The sequence below is a fragment of the Dama dama genome, chromosome 30 (assembly GCF_033118175.1).
Source record: "Dama dama isolate Ldn47 chromosome 30, ASM3311817v1, whole genome shotgun sequence".
NCBI classification, from domain to species: domain Eukaryota; kingdom Metazoa; phylum Chordata; class Mammalia; order Artiodactyla; family Cervidae; genus Dama; species Dama dama.
In genome coordinates, this window is record NC_083710.1 from 46,692,651 (window position 1) to 46,710,263 (window position 17,613).

The window sequence follows — 17,613 nt, forward strand, 5'->3', positions numbered from 1 at the left end:
TATAGACTGCTTTGGGTAGAATAGCCATTTTGACAATACTGATTCTTCCAATCCATGAACATGATATATTTCTCCTTCTGTTTGTGTCCTCTTTGATTTCTTTCACCAGTGTTTTATAGTTTTCTATTTATAGGTCTTTTGTTTCTTTAGGTAGATATACTCCTAAGTATTTTATTCTTTATGTTGCAATGGTGAATGTTATTGTTTCCTTAATTTCTCTTTCTGTTTTTTCATTGTTAGTATATAGGAATGCAAGGGGTTTCTGTGTGTTAATTTTATATCCTGCAACTTTACTATATTCATTGATTAGCTCTAGTAATTTTCTGGTAGAGTCTTTAGGGTTTTCTATGTAGAGGATCATGTCATCTGCAAATAGCGAGAGTTTCACTTGTTCTTTTCCTATCTGAATTCCTTTTACTTCTTCTTCTGCTCTGATTGCTGTGGCCAAAACTTCCAACACTATGTTGAATAGTAGTGGTGAGAGTGGGCACCCTTGTCTTGTTCCTGATTTCAGGGGAAATGCTTTCAATTTTTCACCATTGAGGGTGATGCTTGCTGTGGGTTTGTCATATATAGCTTTTATTATGTTGAGGTATGTTCCTTCTATTCCTGCTTTTTGGAGAGTTTTAATCATAAATGAGTGTTGAATTTTGTCAAAGGCTTTCTCTGCATCTATTGAGATAATCATATGGTTTTTATCTTTCAATTTGTTAATGTGGTGTATTACATTGATTGATTTGCAGATATTAAAGAATCCTTGCATTCCTGGGATAAAGCCCACTTGGTCATGGTGTATGATTTTTTTAATATGTTGTTGGATTCTGTTTGCTAGAATTTTGTTAAGGATTTTTGCATCTATGTTCATCAGTGATATTGGCCTGTAGTTTTCTTTTTTTGTGGCATCTTTGTCTGGTTTTGGAATTAGGGTGATGGTGGCCTCATAGAATGAGTTTGGAAGCTTACCTTCATCTGCAATTTTCTGGAAGAGTTTGAGTAAGATAGGTGTTAGCTCTTCTCTAAATTTTTGGTAGAATTCAGCTGTGAAGCCATCTGGTCCTGGGCTTTTGTTTGCTGGAAGATTTTTGGTTACAGTTTCGATTTCCTTGTTTGTGATGGGTCTGTTAAGATCTTCTATTTCTTCCTGGTTCAGTTTTGGAAAGTTATACTTTTCTAAGAATTTGTCCATTTCATCCAAGTTGTCCATTTTATTGGCATAGAGCTGCTGGTAGTAGTCTCTTATGATCCTTTGTATATCAGTGTTGTCTGTGGTGATCTCTCCATTTTCATTTCTAATTTTGTTAATTTGGTTCTTCTCTCTTTGTTTCTTAATGAGTCTTGCTAATGGTTTGTCAATTTTGTTTATTTTTTCAAAAAACCAGCTTTTAGCTTTGTTGATTTTTGCTATGGTCTCTTTAGTTTCTATTGCATTTATTTCTGCCCTGATTTTTAAGATTTCTTTCCTTCTGCTAACCCTGGGGTTCTTCATTTCTTCCTTCTCTAATTGCTTTAGGTGTAGAGTTAGGTTATTTATTTGGCTTTTTTCTTGTTTCTTGATGTAAGCCTGTAATGCTATGAACCTTCCCCTTAGCACTGCTTTTGCAGTGTCCCATAGGTTTTGGGTTGTTGTGTTTTCATTTTCATTCATTTCTATACATATTTTGATTTTTTTTTTTTATTTCTTCTATGATTTGTTGGTTATTCAGAAGCGTGTTATTTAGCCTCCATATGTTTGAAGTTTTAACAATTTTTTTTCCTGTAATTGAGATCTAATCTTACTGCACTGTGGTCAGAAAAGATGACTGGAATGATTTCAGTTTTTTTGAATTTTCCCAGACCAGATTTATGGCCCAGGATGTGATCTATTCTGGAGAAGGTTCCGTGTGCACTTGAGAAAAAGGTGAAGTTGATTGTTTTAGGGTGAAATGTCCTATAGATATCAATTAGGTCTAGCTGGTCCATTGTGTCATTTAAGGTTTGTGTTTCCTTGTTAATTTTCTGTTTAGTTGATCTATCCATAGTTGTGAGTGGGGTATTAAAGTCTCCCACTATTATTGTGTTACTATTAATTTCCTCTTTCATACTCGTTAGTGTTTGCCGCACATATTGCGGTGCTCCTATGTTGGGTGCATATATATTTATAATTGTTATATCTTCTTCCTCGATTGATCCTTTGATCATTATGTAGTGTCCTTCTTTGTCTCTTTTCACATCCTTTATTTGAAAGTTTATTTTATCTGATATGAGTATTGCGACTCCTGCTTTCTTTTGGTCTCCGTTTGCATGAAATATTTTTTTCCAGCCCTTCACTTTTAGTCTGTATGTGTCCCTTGTTTTGAGGTGGGTCTCTTGTAGACAGCATATATAGGGGTCTTGTTTTTGTATCCATTCAGCCAATTTTTGTCTTTTGGTTGGGGCATTCAACCCATTTCCATTTAGGGTAATTATTGATAGGTGTGGTCCCGTTGCCATTTACTTTGTTGTTTTGGGTTCACGTTTATACAACCTTTCTGCATTTACTGTCTAGAGAAGATCCTTTAGCATTTGTTGAAGAGCTGGTTTGGCGGTGCTGAATTCTCTCAGCTTTTGCTTATCTGTAAAGCTTTTGAATTCTCCTTCATATCTGAATGAGATCCTTGCTGGATACAGTAATCTAGGTTGTAGGTTATTCTCTTTCATTACTTTCAGTACGTCCTGCCATTCCCTTCTGGCCTGGAGGGTTTCTATTGATAGATCAGCTGTTATCAATAGCTTGTGTTTTAAGTCTGTGAAGAATTTATCCTGACAGGAAACTTTTCAAAACATTAGACAACACTAACAAATATAGCATTAAAATTATAAATTCAATTGTTTTAATATTCAAATAGTGTTTATAAATTTTCTTTCACATATTTTTTTTAAAATCTAAAATCAATGTTGTTTACTACATTAGAATGTCAACTAAAATTGAGCTTCTGACACATCAAAATTGATTAATATTGATAATTATGCAAAGAGGCCATTAGACTGAGGGGACACTAGTGCAAGGGTAGTCTATGAAAGCAAACAGAAATCTAAGCCTGTGAATGCCTCAAAGTTACAAAATTAAATGGCTAAAAACAACCAATCACAACCAAATAAGCTTTAAGCTATATCTAGTCAAATACTCTTTTTGTTTCTGCACCTCCTCCATTTACGTCTCTCTTCTAGCTCATATAGACTGAGCACCCCTAACCACTTCCAGTTTGGGGCTGTTTGATTGGAATTAATTTGTTCTTAAATAATCACTTAAAATTTTTAATATGTTTTTGTTTATCTTTTAACTACATAAACTTTTTCTTTTTAATTGGAACATAATCACTTTAAGATGCTGTGTTAGTGTCTGCTGAACAATGAAGCGAATCTGCCACATGTATAAATATGTCCCTTGCCTCTTGAGCCTCCCTCCTTCCCAAATCACCACCTCACCCCTCTAGGTCCATCACAGAGTACTGAGCTGATCTCCCTGTACTATACAACAACTTCTTGCTAGTTATCTATTTTACACATGGTATTGTATATATGTCAATAATACTCTTTCAATTTATCCCAGCCTCTCCTTCCTGTCCTGTGTCCAGAAGTTCATTCTCTATTTCTGTGTCTCTATTCCTGCCCTGCAAATAGGTTCATTAATACCATTTTTCTAGGTTCCACATGTATGTGTTAATATAAAATATTTGTTTTTCTCATTCTGATTTACTTTACTCTGTATAACAGACTCTAGGTTTATTTACATCACTACAATGGACTCAATTTCATTCCTTTTCATGACTGAATAATATTCCATGGATATATGTACCACATCTTCTTTATCCATTCATCTGTTGATTAACAGCTAGATTTTTCCATGCCCTGGCTATTATAAATGTTCTACAATGAACATTGGAGCACATGTGTCTTTTTAAGTTATGGTTTTCTCTGGGTATATGACAAGTAGTGGGATTGCTGGGTCGTATTGTAATTCTATGTTTAGGTTTTTAAGGAACTTCCATACTGCTTTTCACAATGGCTATATCAATTTACATTCCCAGAAACATTGTAAGAGGGTTCCCCTTTCTCAATACCTTCTCCATCATTTATCATTTGTAGGTTTTTTGATGATGGTCATTCTGACTGGTATGAGGTGATACCTCATTATAGTTTTGATTGATATTTCTATAATAATAAGTGATGTTGAGCATCTTTTCATGAGCATCTTGGCCATCTTTAGATCTTCTTCAGACAAATCTCTATTTAGATCTTCTGTCCAGTTTTTGTTTGGGTTGTTGTTTCTTTAAATATATTGAGCTACATGAACTGTTTGTATACTTTGAAAATTAATCCTTTGTTCGTTGTTTCATTTGTAAATATTTTATCCCATTCTGAGGGTTGTCCTTTTGTTTTATTTATGGTTCCCTTTGCTGTACAAAAGCTATTAAGTTTAATTAAGTTTCATTTCTTTATTCTTGTTTTTAATTTCATTGCCTGAGGAAGCGGGTTAAAAAAATATTGCTGTGATTTTTGACACAGTGTTTTTCCTGTTCTGTCTAAGAGTTTTTGTAGTGTCTTACATTTAAGTCTTTAATCCATTTTGAGTTTATTTTTGTGTATGGTGTTAGGCAGTATGCTAATCTCATTCTTTAACATGTAGCTGTCCAGATTTCTTAGGTCTACTTATTAAAGAAGACATATTTTTTCCATTGTATATTCTTGTCTCTTTTCTCATAGATTAGGTGAACATAGGTATGTGGATTTGTCTCTGGGATTTCTATAGAAATAGACCATAGACTATAGAAATAGGGACCATCAGTCCCTATTTCTGCTTTTTAGCTAAGACTATCTGTTTTATCTCACGTCATGGTGTAGTATAGTTTGAGTTCAGGAGCCTGAGTCCTCCAGTTCCATTCTTCTTTCTCAAGAATATTTTGGCTCCTCAGGGTCTTTTGTATTTCCAAATTGCAAACTTGTAAACTGTTTGCCCTAATTTTGTAAAGAATACTATTGGTAATTTGATAGGATTTGCATTGAATCTGAGATTGATTAGTTGCTACTAACTTTAGGTAGTATATTTGTTTCATTATATCAATTTTTTCCCATCCAAGAATATGGTGTATTTCTCCATCTATTTGTTTCATCTTTGATGTCTTTCATCAGTGTCATAGTTTTCGGCATATAGGTCTTTTGTCTCCTTAGATAAGTTTATTCCTAGATATTTTATTATTTTTGTTGCAATAGTAAATCAGATTGTTTCCTTAATTTCTCTTTCTGATATAGTATATAGAGCAAGAGATTTCTTTCTGTATATTGAATTTGTGTCCTGCAACTTTACCAAATTCATTGATTAAGTTCAATCACTTTCTGGTGATATCTTTAGGATTTTCTATGTATAATAACACGTCATATGCAAAGACTGAGTGTTTTACTTCTTATTTTCCAATTTATATTCCTTTATTTCTTTTTCTTATCTAATTGCCATCATAAGGAATTCCAAAACTATGTTGAATAAGAGTAGTGAGAGTGGGCAACCTTGTCTTGTTCCTGGTATTAAGGGACAAACTTTCAGTTTTTTTATCATTAAGAATCATATTTTTCATGGGTCTGTCACACATGGCCTTTATTATGTTGAGATAGGTTACCTCTATGCCCAGTTTCTGAAGAGTTTTCATCATAAATTAATGTTCAATTTTGTCAAAAGCTGCTTTTTCTGCATCTACTGAGATGATCATATGGTTTTTATTCTTTAATTTGTTAACAAAGTGTATCACATCAATTGATTTGTAGGTATTGAAGAATCCTTGCATTCCTGGGATAAAGTCCACTTGATCATGGTGTATGATCCTTTTAATATGTTGCTTTATTATGTTTTCTAGCATTTTGCTGAGGATTTTTGCATCTATATACTGGTCTATAATTTTCTTTCTTCGTTATATTTTTGTTTCATTTTGGTATCAGGGTGATGGTGGCCTTGAGAATGAATTTGCCTCTGCAAACTGCCTCTGCAATTTTTTGGAAGCGTTTGATGAAGATAGATGTTAGCTCTTCTCTAAATTTTTGATAGAACTTGTATGTGAGGCCATCTGGTCCTGGACTTTTCTCTGTTAGAAGGTTTTAAATTGCAGCTTCAATTCCATTACTTGTGATTGCTCTGTTTAGATTTTCTAATTATTTCTGGTTCACTCTTGGGAGGCTGTGCCTTTCTAAGAATTCATTCATTTCTTCCAGGTTGCCCAATTTGTTTACATATAGTTGCTTGTAGTAGTCTCTATAATCCTTTATATTTTTGCATTATTGGTTGTTGCTTTTCCTTTTTCATTTATGATTTTATTAATTTGAGCCTTCTCTCTTTTTCCTAGAGGAGTCTGGCTAAAGGTTTATCACTTTTGCTTAATTTCTCATAGAACAAAGTTTTCATTTTATTCATCTTTGCTATTATTTTCTTGGTTTTTATTTCATTTATTTCTGTTCTGTTCTTTATGATTTTTTTTTCCTTCCACTGACTGGGTTTTCCTTGTTCTTCTTTCTCTAGTTGCTTTAAGTGTAACATTATATGTTTATTTGACATTATTCTAATTTCCTGAGGTGAGATTGAATTGCTATAAACTTTCCTCTTAGAACTACTTTTGCTGCATCCCGTAAGTTTTGGATCATCTATTTTCGTTGACATTTTTCCTATGTATTTTTAAATTTTCTCTTCATTTTTTTTCTGTGATCTACTGGTTATTTAGCAGGTAACTGTTTAACCTCCATATATTTAGACTTCTTTTTTAAAAAATTTTTTATTTTTGAATTGAAGGATATTTGCATTACAGAATTTTGTTGTTTTCTGTCATATATCAACAAGAATCTGCCATAAATACACCCATGTCCCCTCCCTCTTGAATCTCCCTCCTATCTTCCTCCCAATCCCACCTTTCCATATTGTTACAGAGCCCTGTTTGAATTCTCTGAGTCATATGGCAAATTTTCATTGGTTATCTATTTTACATATGTTATTATAAGTTTCCATGTTAGTCTGTCCATACATCTCACCCTCACTCTCCTCCCCTCCTCCTGTGTCCATCTGTTCTCTAAGTCTATTTCTCCATTGCTACTATGCAAACAAATTCATCAATACCATCTTTCTAGATTCCACATATATACATTAGTATATGATATTTACATTTCTCTTTCTGACTTACTTCACTCTGTATAGTAGACTCTAGGCTAGTGCACCTCATTAGAACTGACTCAATGTGTTCCTTTTCATGCCTGAGTAGTATTCCATTGTATACATGTGCCACAGCTTCTTTATCCATACATCAGTCAGTGGACATCTAGGTTGCTTTCAAGTTCTAGCTATTGTAAATAGTGCTGCAATGAATGTTGGGGTACTTGTGTCTTTTTCAGTTTTGGTTTCCTCAGGGCATATGCCTAGGAGTGTGATTGTTGGGTCATATAGTGGTTTTATTCCTAGTTTTAAAGGAATCTCCATACCAACTTCCATAGTGGCTGTATCAAGTTACATTCCCACCAGCAGTGCAAGAGAGTTCCCTTCTATCCACACCCCCTCCAGCATTTATTGCTTTGGACTTTTTGATGAGGGCCATTCTGACCGGCATGAGGTGGTTTCTAACTGTAGTTTTGATTGATTTTGCGTTTTTCTAATAATGATCAACGTTGAGCATCTTTTCATGTGTTCTTTTAGAAGTATGTCTTTGGAGAAATATGTGCTTAGGTCTTTTCCCCACCTTTTGATTGGGTTGTGGGTTGTTTGTTTTTACTTATTGACTTTTCTGTATATATTTTGGAAATTAACTCTTTGTCAACTGTTTCCTTTACTATTATTTTGTCTGATTCTGAGGGTTGTCTTTTCACCTTGTTTGTAATTTTCTTTGCCGTGCAAAAACTTTTATGTTTAATTAGATTCCACTTGTTTATTTATTTATTTATTTTTAAATTTTCATTACTGTAAGAGGTGGATCATAGAGGATCTTGCTTTGACTTATGTCATTGAGTGTTATTCCTGAGTTTTCCTCTAAAAGTTTTATAGTTTCTGGTCTTGCATTTAGTCTTTAATCTGTTTTGAGTTAATCTTTGTGTATGGTGTTAGGAAGCATTCTAATTTCATTGTTTTACATGTAGCTGTCCAGTTTTCCCAGAACCACTTATTGAAGAGGCTGTCTTTGCCCCATTGTATATTTTTGCCTCCTTTATAAAAAATAAGGAACCCATGTCTGTGTGGGTTTATCTTTGAGATCTCTATCCTGTTCCATTGGTCTATATTTCTGTTTTTGTGCCAGTACCATACTGTCTTGATGACTGTATCTTTGTAGTAGAGTTTGAAGTCAGGAAAGTTGATTCCTTCATCTTCATTCTTCTTTCTTTAGACTGGTTTGACTATTTGGGGTCTTTTGTGTTTCCATATAAATTGTGAATTTTTTGTTCTAGGTCTATGAAAAATGGCATTGGTAATTTGATAGGGATCACATTGAATTTGTAAGATTGCATTTGGTAGTATAGTCATTTTCACAATATTGATTCTGCCTACCCAAGAACAAGGAATATCTCTCCATCTATTTATGCTGTCTTTGATTTCTTTCATCTGTGTCCTATAATTTTCTGTATATAGTTATCTTGTCTCCTTAGGTAGATTTATTCCTATATATTTTATTCTTTTTGTTGCAATGGTGGTGAGATTGATTCCTTAATTTCTCTTTCTAATTTTTTCATTGTTATTACATAGGAGTGCAAGTGATTTATGTGTATTGACCTTGTATCCAACAACTTTTCTAAATTCACTGAGAAGTTCTTGTAATTTCTGATAGTTTCTTTTTGGTTTACTATGTATAGTATCATATCATCTGCAAATAGTGAGAGTTTTACTTCTTTTCTGATCTGTATTACTTTTATTTTTTTTCTTCTCTAATTGCTGTAGTTAGGACTTCCAGAACTATGTTGAATAAAGTGATGAGAGTGGACGCCCTTGTCTTGTTCCTTATCTTAGGGGAACGCTTTCAGTTTTTCACCATTGAGAATAAAGTTTGCTGTGGACTTATCAAATATTACCTTTATTATGTTGAGTGGGTTCCTTCTATAACCATTTTTGAAGCTTTTTTTTTTTCGTAAATGGGTGCTAAAATTTGTCAAAGGCGTTTTCTACATCTATTGTGATGATCATACCATTTCTATATTTCAATTTGTTAATATAATGTGCCACTTTAATTGATTTGCATATATTGAAGAATTCTTGCGTCCCTAGAATAAACCAGACTTGATCATGGTGCATGAGTTTTCTACTGTGTGGTTGAATCCTGTTTGCTAGAATTTTTTTTTTTTTTTTGAGAATTGTGCCTCTCTGTTCATCAGTGATATTGGCCAGCAATTTTTTTGTGTGTATGTGTGTTGTCTTTGCATGGCTTTGGTATCAGGGTGATTCTGGCCTCATAGGATGACTTTGGAAGTGTTCCTTCCTCTGCAATTTATTTGGAAGAGTTCTAGGAAAATAAGCATTCTACTCTTCTCTAAATGTTTGATAGAATTCCCCTGTGAAGACATCTGGCCCTGGGCTTTTGTTTTTGAGGAGATTTTTGATCCTGGTTTTGATTTCAGTGTTTGCAATTGACTTGTTCATAATTTCTATTTCTTCCTGGTTCAGTCATAAGAGGTTGAACTTTTCTAAGAATCTGTCTATTTCCTCTAGGTTGTCCATTTTATTAGCATATAGTTGCTCATAATATTCTCTTAGGACCCTCTGTATTTCTGTGCTGTGTGTTGTATGTAACCTCTCTTTTTTCATTTCTAATTTTGCTGATTTGATTTTTCTCCCTTTTTTTCTTGATGAATCTGGCTAGTGGTCAATTTTGTTTATCTTCTCAAAGAGCCAGTTTTTAGTTTTATTAATCTTGCTATTGCTTCCTTCATTTCTTTTTCAATTATTTCTGCTCTGATCTTTACAATGTCTTTCCTTCTGCTGACTTTGGGGTATTTTGTTCTTCTTTTTCCAGCTGCTTTAGATGTAGAGCTAAGTTGTCTATTTGATGCTTTACTTATTTCTTGAAGTAGGGTTGTATTGCTATAAACTTCCCTCTTAGAATTGCTTTTGCTGAATTCCATAGGTTTTGGGTCATCATGTTTTCATTGCCATTTGTTTTTAGGAATTTTTTTTTCTCATTTCCCTTCTTATTTATTCAGCAACCTCTTCATTATTTAGTAATGTGTTGTTTAATCTTCATGAGTTTGTGTTTTTTTTGCAGTTTTTTTTTTTCCCTGTAGTTGATATCTATTCTCATAGTATTGTGATCAGAGAAGATACTTGATATGATTTAAATTTTCTTAAATTTACTGAGGCTTGTTTTGTGGCCCATGATGTAGTCTATCCTGGAGAATGCCTCATGTGCACTTGAGAAGAACTTTTATTCTTCTGTGTTTGGATGGAAAGTCCTGACGTATCAATTAAGTCCATTTGGTCTAATGTTTCATTTAATGTTTGTGTTTCCTTATTGATTCTCTGTTTTGATGATCTACCCATTAGTTAAGTGGGGTGTTAAAGTCCCTTACTATTATTGCATTACTGTCCATTTCCCCTCTTATCTTGTTAATGTTTGCCTTATGTATTGAGGTGCTCCTATGTTGGGTGCATAAATATTTACAACTGGTATGTCTTCTTGCATTTATCCCTTGATTTTTATGTAGTGTCCCTCTTTGTCTGTTATAGTATTCTTTATTTTAAAGTCTACTTTGTCTGAAATAAGGATTGCCACTCCAGCTTTTTTTGGTTTTTATTTGTATGGAATATCTTTTCCTTTCCTTTTACTTTCAGTCTGTATGTTTCTCTAGGTCTGCAGTGCATCTCTTGTAGGCAACATATATATCGGTCTTGTTTTTGTATCCATTCACTAAGTCTATCTTTCCACTGGGGCATTTAATTCTTTTACATTTAAAATTTTATATATGTTTGTGTGTGTGTGTGTGAGTGTGTGTTCCTCTTGGCATTTCTAAATGGTTTTGGGTTTCTTTTCATAGGTCTTTCCTTTCTTTTGTGTTTACTGACTATGTAGTCCCTTTAGTATTTGTTGTAAGGCTGGTTTGGTGTAGATAAATTCTGTTAACTTTTCTTATCTGTGAAGATTTTGATTTCTCCATCAATTTTGAATGAGATCTTTACTGTGCAGAGTAATCATGGATGTAGATTATTTTTTTTTTTTTCCAGTACTCTAAATATTTTGTGCCATTCCCTTCTGACTTGCAGATTCACTGTTAACTGTATGTTACTTGTAGCTTTTCCCTTGCTGCTTTTAATATTCTTTCTTTGTGTTTAATCTTTACTGTTGACTTTATTAATATGTGTCTCAACGTGTTTCTCTTTGGGTTTATCCTGTAAGGCACTCTCTGTTCTTCTTGGAATTGATTGACTATTTCCTTTTCCATGCTGTGTAAGTTTTCAACTATAATTTCATCAAACATTTTCTCAGTGCTGTTCTTCTTTTCTTCTTCCTGTGGGATCTCTGTAACTCAAATGTTTGTGTGTTTAATATTGTCCCAAAAGTCTCTGAGGCTATCCTCAATTCTTTTCATTGTTTTCATTTATTCTGCTCTTCACTAGTTACTTCCACCGTTTTATCTTCCAGCTCACTTATCCATTATTCTGCCTCAGCTATTCTGCTCTTGATTGCTTCTAGAGTATTAATTTCAGTAATTGTGTTATGCATCTCTGTTTGCTTCTTCTTTATGTCTTCTATGTCCTTGGTGATTGTATTAACTGTGTTAACTGTTCTTTCATCTTCTCCATTCTATTTTCAAGTCTTTGGAGCATATTTACTAGCATTATTCTGAATTCTTTTTTTAGGTAGTTGGCTTATTTCCTCTTAATTTATTTGGTCTTGTAAGTGTCTGTCTTTTTCTTTCTTTTGTGCTGTATTTGTCTGTCTTTTCATTTTTTGTTTTTTTCCTAACTTGCTCCTCTTGAGGTCTCCTTTCCCCAGGCTCTATGGTTGTATTCTTTTTTCCTTTTGGTTTTTGTCCTTGGAGGGAAATGTTCATTGAGTGGTTTGTGTTGACTTCTTGTTAGAGGTGACTTGTGCCTGTGTTCTAGTGGGAGGAGATCAAGTAGGTAATTACAGAAATAATGGGACATGTACACACACTTCAACACAGAGTTATAACCAAAGTCTTAAAAAGAAAAGAATACAGGAGATTGACTTGGTGAACAAGGGGAACCAAAAGTGATGTCAACCAAATAAAGCAGAGCTAATTAACACTCAGTCTGGAAAACTGAGCCTGAGAAGATTGCCAACTGAGGAATACAGCAAAGAGAGCACAGCGATTCAACTTACATGGTGAAAAAAGAGAAAGTGAAGGGGAAAAAGAGAAGAAAAAGAGAAAGAAAAAAAAAAAAGAGAAGAGAGAGAAAAGAGAAAAGGAGGGGAGAAAGAGAGGTAAAGAAAGGAGAGAAAAGAAAAAATAGAAAAGCAAAGATAAATAGATGTATGTGAAAGAGATTTATATATATTCAAGAATAGCTACAGGCAGTAAATAGCTAGAAGAAAGGCAATGAAATATATAAAAAACAAAATCAGAAAAATCACCAAAAAAAAAAAAGGTGGAAAAAAGTCTTATTATTATTTTTTAACATGAAAATCAAAGAGTAAAACACCACAGCGAAAGACTAATGTGAAGGTAGAAATATGTAGGAGAAATAAACTGTGTGACTTATAAGAAAAAATAAAATGAGAAAAAGTTCTCAAAGTCATAATTCTTCTTTGTTGTGGAATCTGCCCCTGTGGATGGGTTTGGATTAGTGTCCTGTGGTGTTTTCCTGGTTGGGAGAGCTAGTGCCTGTGTTCTGTTTGATGGAGCTGGCTCTCTTCTGTCTGAAGGGCAGTGTGGTGTCCAGGAGTAGGTTTTGGGGGTGTCTATGGATTTTATATGTCTTTGAGCAGTCTTTTTAGCCTTGTCAGTGTTAGGCATGTCCATTTCTGCAACCACATGGAAGTGTACCTCTCAGCATCTCCTTACTGCCTCCAGCCCCCTACTTGTCCCTGTAATCTTTGCTGGTGCTTCTATTCCCTGATCCTGCCCTGCACTGCAGGCTGAAGTTTGCTAAGTAAAGACTTATGTGGATCTTTTCTCAGCTCCCAGCCTTGCCTTCAGCATCGTAGAGACTTCTGTGGGTTCCCTCAGCTCCCTGAGCTTGCCATCTATGTTACAGGGTTTGTATGCATTTGTTTTGGCTCACTGGGCCCTCCTATGTTCTGGAGCTTGTGAGCATTTGATTTGGCTCACTGGGCTCACCCTCTATGTTGCAAAGTTTGTGTGTTCTTCTTTCATCTCCCTGGACCTGCTCTCTGACCACAAGGGTTATGTGTGCTGCAGAGATTTTTATGCCATACTCCACTCGACATCCTGGCCCACCCTCTGCACCACGGGACTTCTCTGGGCTTCCGTTGATTCCCTGAGCCTGCTATTTGGTTGGGGCCATAGCCTGTGAGCTGTTTATGGTCCGAGGAGTACAGCTTTCTCTGTTTTGTGCCCTCTAAGTCCCATCTTTGCCTGCCTTTCCCAGATTCTTCAGCTCCTCTTTGGGGCCCCCTGTGAGGGAGTTGCTTAGTGCACAGAAACTCTTCCTGTTTCACAACTCCCTCCCTCCCTTGGGGCACAACTCCCATCATCTTCTCCCTTTTAATGTCTCCATCCTCTCTCTCTTATATTATTCCAGGGAGCTTAGCCTAACCCCCCTGGAGGCCTGCAGTCTTCTGCTATCACCTAGAGGTTGATTTGTAGGAGTTGTACTGAATATTGATGAGTTTTTGGAGGTGGATTTTGGAGGCCGCTGGCCATCTCCCCATCTTATTTCTCTACCATCTTCTTCTGTGCTCTATTTAGGTAATGTGTTTGTTTGTTTGCTTGTTTGTTTTCTGTACCTGACTTGTAATCTCATAGCACTGTGTTTTTAAAAGATACTTTATCAGATTTCAATTTACTTACCTTTTTTGTGGCTTGATTTGTGACCCAAGATGTGGTCTCTACTGGAAAGGATTCCATGTGCACTTTAGAAGAAAATTTATTTGGATACCTAAGATTGGCTTGTCCTATAAATATTTGTTAAATCTATCTGACCTATTGTGTTATTTAAAACTTGTTTTTCATTATTTATTTTTTTGTTTGGATGATCTGTCTATTGGCATAACTAGAGTGTTAAAGTCCCACACTATCATTGTCTTACTGCCAATTTCTCCTTTTATTGTTGTTAGTGTTTGTCTTATGTATTGAGATGTTCCTATACTGAGTGCATAAATATATATAGTCACTATATTGGCTTCTTGAACTGATCCTTTGATCAATGTCTTGTCTTTATCTCTTGTAATAGTTTTTAGTTTAATGTCTATTTTATGAATATTGCTATTTTAGCTTTCTTTTGATTTCATTTTGCATGGAATATTTTTTTCCATGCCCTCACTTTCAGTTTGTATGTGTCCCAAATCTGAAATTGGTTTCCTGTAGGCAGTGTATACACAGGTCTTGTTTTTGTATCCATTAAGTCAGCCTGTGTCTTTTGGTTTGGGTATTTAATCTACTTATATTGCTTTAAACTTTTTATTTTACATCAGAGTATAGCCAACTAACAATGTTGGAATAGTTTCAGGTGGACAGCAAAGGGATTCAGTCATACATATACATGTATCCATTCTTCTCTAGACTCTCTTCCCATCCAAGCTGCCATGTAATTTTGAGCAGAGTTCCCTGTGCTATACAATAAAAGCCTTTTGGCTATACATTTTAACATAGCAGTGTGTACATGTCAGTCCGAGACTTCCTAACTATCCCTTTCCCACATCCTTCCCACCTGACAACCACAAGTTTGTTCTCTAAGTCTGTGAGTCACTTATGTTTTGTAAGTAAATTCATCTGTATCTTTTTTTAAATTTTGATTTTGCATACAAGGGATGTCATATGGCAATTCTCCTTCTTTGAGTTACAGTAAAACAATCTACAGGTCTACTCGTTTTTCTTCAAATGGCGTTATTTCATTTTTATTGATGGTTATTATTCCATTGTATATTTGTACCATATATTCTTTATCCATTCCTCTGTCAATGAACATTAAGGTTACTTCCGTGTCTTGACCAATTTCAGTGTCGCATTGAACACTGGGGTGTTTGTATCTTTTTCAATCATGTTTCTCTCCAAGTATATGCCCAAGAGTGGGATTGCAGGGTAATAAGGTAGCACTATTTTCAGTTCTTCTAAGGAACCTCCATACTGTTCTCCATAGTGGCTGTACCAATTTACTTTCATACCAATGGTGTAAAAGGGTAATCCATTTACATTTAAGGTAATTATTGATATGTATATTCCTGTTACCATTTTCTTAATTATTTTAGGTTTGTTTTTGTGTCTTTTTCTTCTCTTGTATTTCTTGCTTAGAGAAGTTCCTTTAGCATTTGTTGTAAGTCTGGTTTATTGGTGCTGAATTTCCTTAGTGTTTGCTTGCCTGTAAAGCTTCTGATTTCTTCATTAAATCTGAATGAGATCCTTCTTAGACAGTGTAATCTTGGTTGTAGGCTTTTGCTTTGTGTGTTTTTTTGTTGTTGTTTTTGTTTATTTACTTTTCATCAGTTTAAATATATCCTGACTCTTCCTTCTGGCCTGAATGGTTTCCTCTGAAAAATCAGCTGATAGTTTTGTGGGGATTCCCTTGCATGTTAGGGCTTTCCAAGTAGCACTAGTGGTAAAGAACCCACCTGCCAATGCAGGAGACATGAGATAACATGGGTTAAGTCCCTGGGTCGAGAAGATTCACTGGAGGAGGGCATGGTAACCCACTCCAGTATATTGCATAGAGAACCCTATGGACCAAGGAGTCTGGTGGGCTACAGTCCATGGGTTGGCAAAGAGTCAGACAGAACTGAAGCAACTTAGTGAACATGTGCACACACACACACACCACACACACACCTTTTATGTTACTTTTTGCTTTTCCTTTGTTGCTTTTAATATTTTTTTCTTTGTGTTTAATTTTTGATTCTATGATTAATATGAGTTTTGGTGTGGCTCTTCTAGGGCTTATTCTGTATGGGACTCTGCTTTCTGATTTGGTTAGTTATTTTATTTCCTCTCCCTATGTTAAGGATGTTTTTGACTATGATCTTTGCAAATTTTCTTAGACCCTTGCTATTTCTCTTACTCTTCTGGGACCAGTATAATTTAAATATTGATGCATTTAATATTGTACCAGAAGTCTTTGAGACTGCCTTCTATTCTTTACATTCTTTCTTCTTTATTCTGCTCTTCAGCAGTTATTTCCAACTTCCTATCTCCCAGTTCACTTATCTGTTCATCTGCCTCAGTTATTCTGCAATTGATTTCTTCTAGAGTATTTTAATTTCAGTTATTGTGCTGTTCATCACTGTTTGTTTATTCTTTAGTTCTTTTAGTGTGTGATAGTCGTGGTAGTCACTCAGTCATGTTCAACTCTTTGGTACCCCATGGACTGTAGCCCAGGTTTTCTCTGTCCATGGGATTCTCCAGGAGAGAATACTGGAGTGGGTTGCCATTTCCTTCTCCAAAGGATCTAACCAACCCAGGGATCGAACCTATGTTTCTTGTGTCTCCTGCAGTGCAGGAAGATTGCTTACCCACTGAGCCATGAGGGAAGCCATGTGGCACCAGTGGTAAAGAACCTGCCTGCCAATGCACAGGCATAATAAGATGCAGGTTCAATCCCTGGACCTGGAAGATCCCCTGGAGGAGGGCATAGTAATCCTCTCTGGTATTCTTGCCTGGAGAATCCTATGGACAGAGGCGCCTCGCGTGCTCTAGCCCATGGGGTCACAAAGAGGCAGACATGACTGGAGCAACTTAATTCTTCCAGGTGTTCATTAAATGTTTCTTGCATTTTTTTCCCATTTTATCTCTGATATTCAGGATCATCTTTGCTATCTTTAATTATTTTCCAGATAGGATACCTATTTCTTATTCATTGTTTTGGTTTTGCAGGTTTTTACCTTGCTTCTCTATCTGTTACATATTTTTTTTCTCATCTCATTTCTTCTTCTTCTTTTTTTTTTTTTTTTTTTGATGGGTGGGATGGTGTTCCTCTATTACAGGTTTTTTGACCTGAGGTTTCCAGCACTTGTGTTTGAACATAGTTAGTTAGAGCTGTCTCAGTGTTGAGATGTGGATCTCTGGGAGACCTCACTGCAATTAATATTCCCTGGGATCTGAGGTTAGTCCAGTGTTTCAAACTAAGTGCCCCCACCACAGGAGCTCAGCCCCAGTCCCTGGTCCTTAAACTGAGATCCATATGCCACATGGCATGGAACAAAGAAAAATAGAGAACGAGAGAAAAGGAGAACAATAACAAAGAATAAAAAATAAAATAAATCTGGAAACTAACAGGTGTACTAGAAAACTACACTTGATCTTAGCCAAAAGGCCGAGAAGCGATTGTACTAGAAAACTAAGAAGATACATGAAAAAACCTTCAGAAGTAAAACAGAACCCCAATAGCAAAGAACAAAAGTAAAGCAAAAACAAACAAACAAAAACCCCAAAAAACAAACCCCCTCCAAAACAATAAACCAGGAAGAGTGTTGGCTGTGAGTGGCAGGGCTTAGGTGGGGGCGGGGTCTAGGTTCAGGA

The 17,613-nt window shown here is 35.4% G+C and overlaps 1 pseudogene; it reads right to left on the reverse strand.

Annotated features, from left to right (window-relative positions):
* Positions 1-17,333: 17,333 nt before the first annotated feature.
* Positions 17,334-17,419, reverse strand: LOC133049774 (U2 spliceosomal RNA; annotated as a pseudogene).
* Positions 17,420-17,613: the final 194 nt, after the last annotated feature.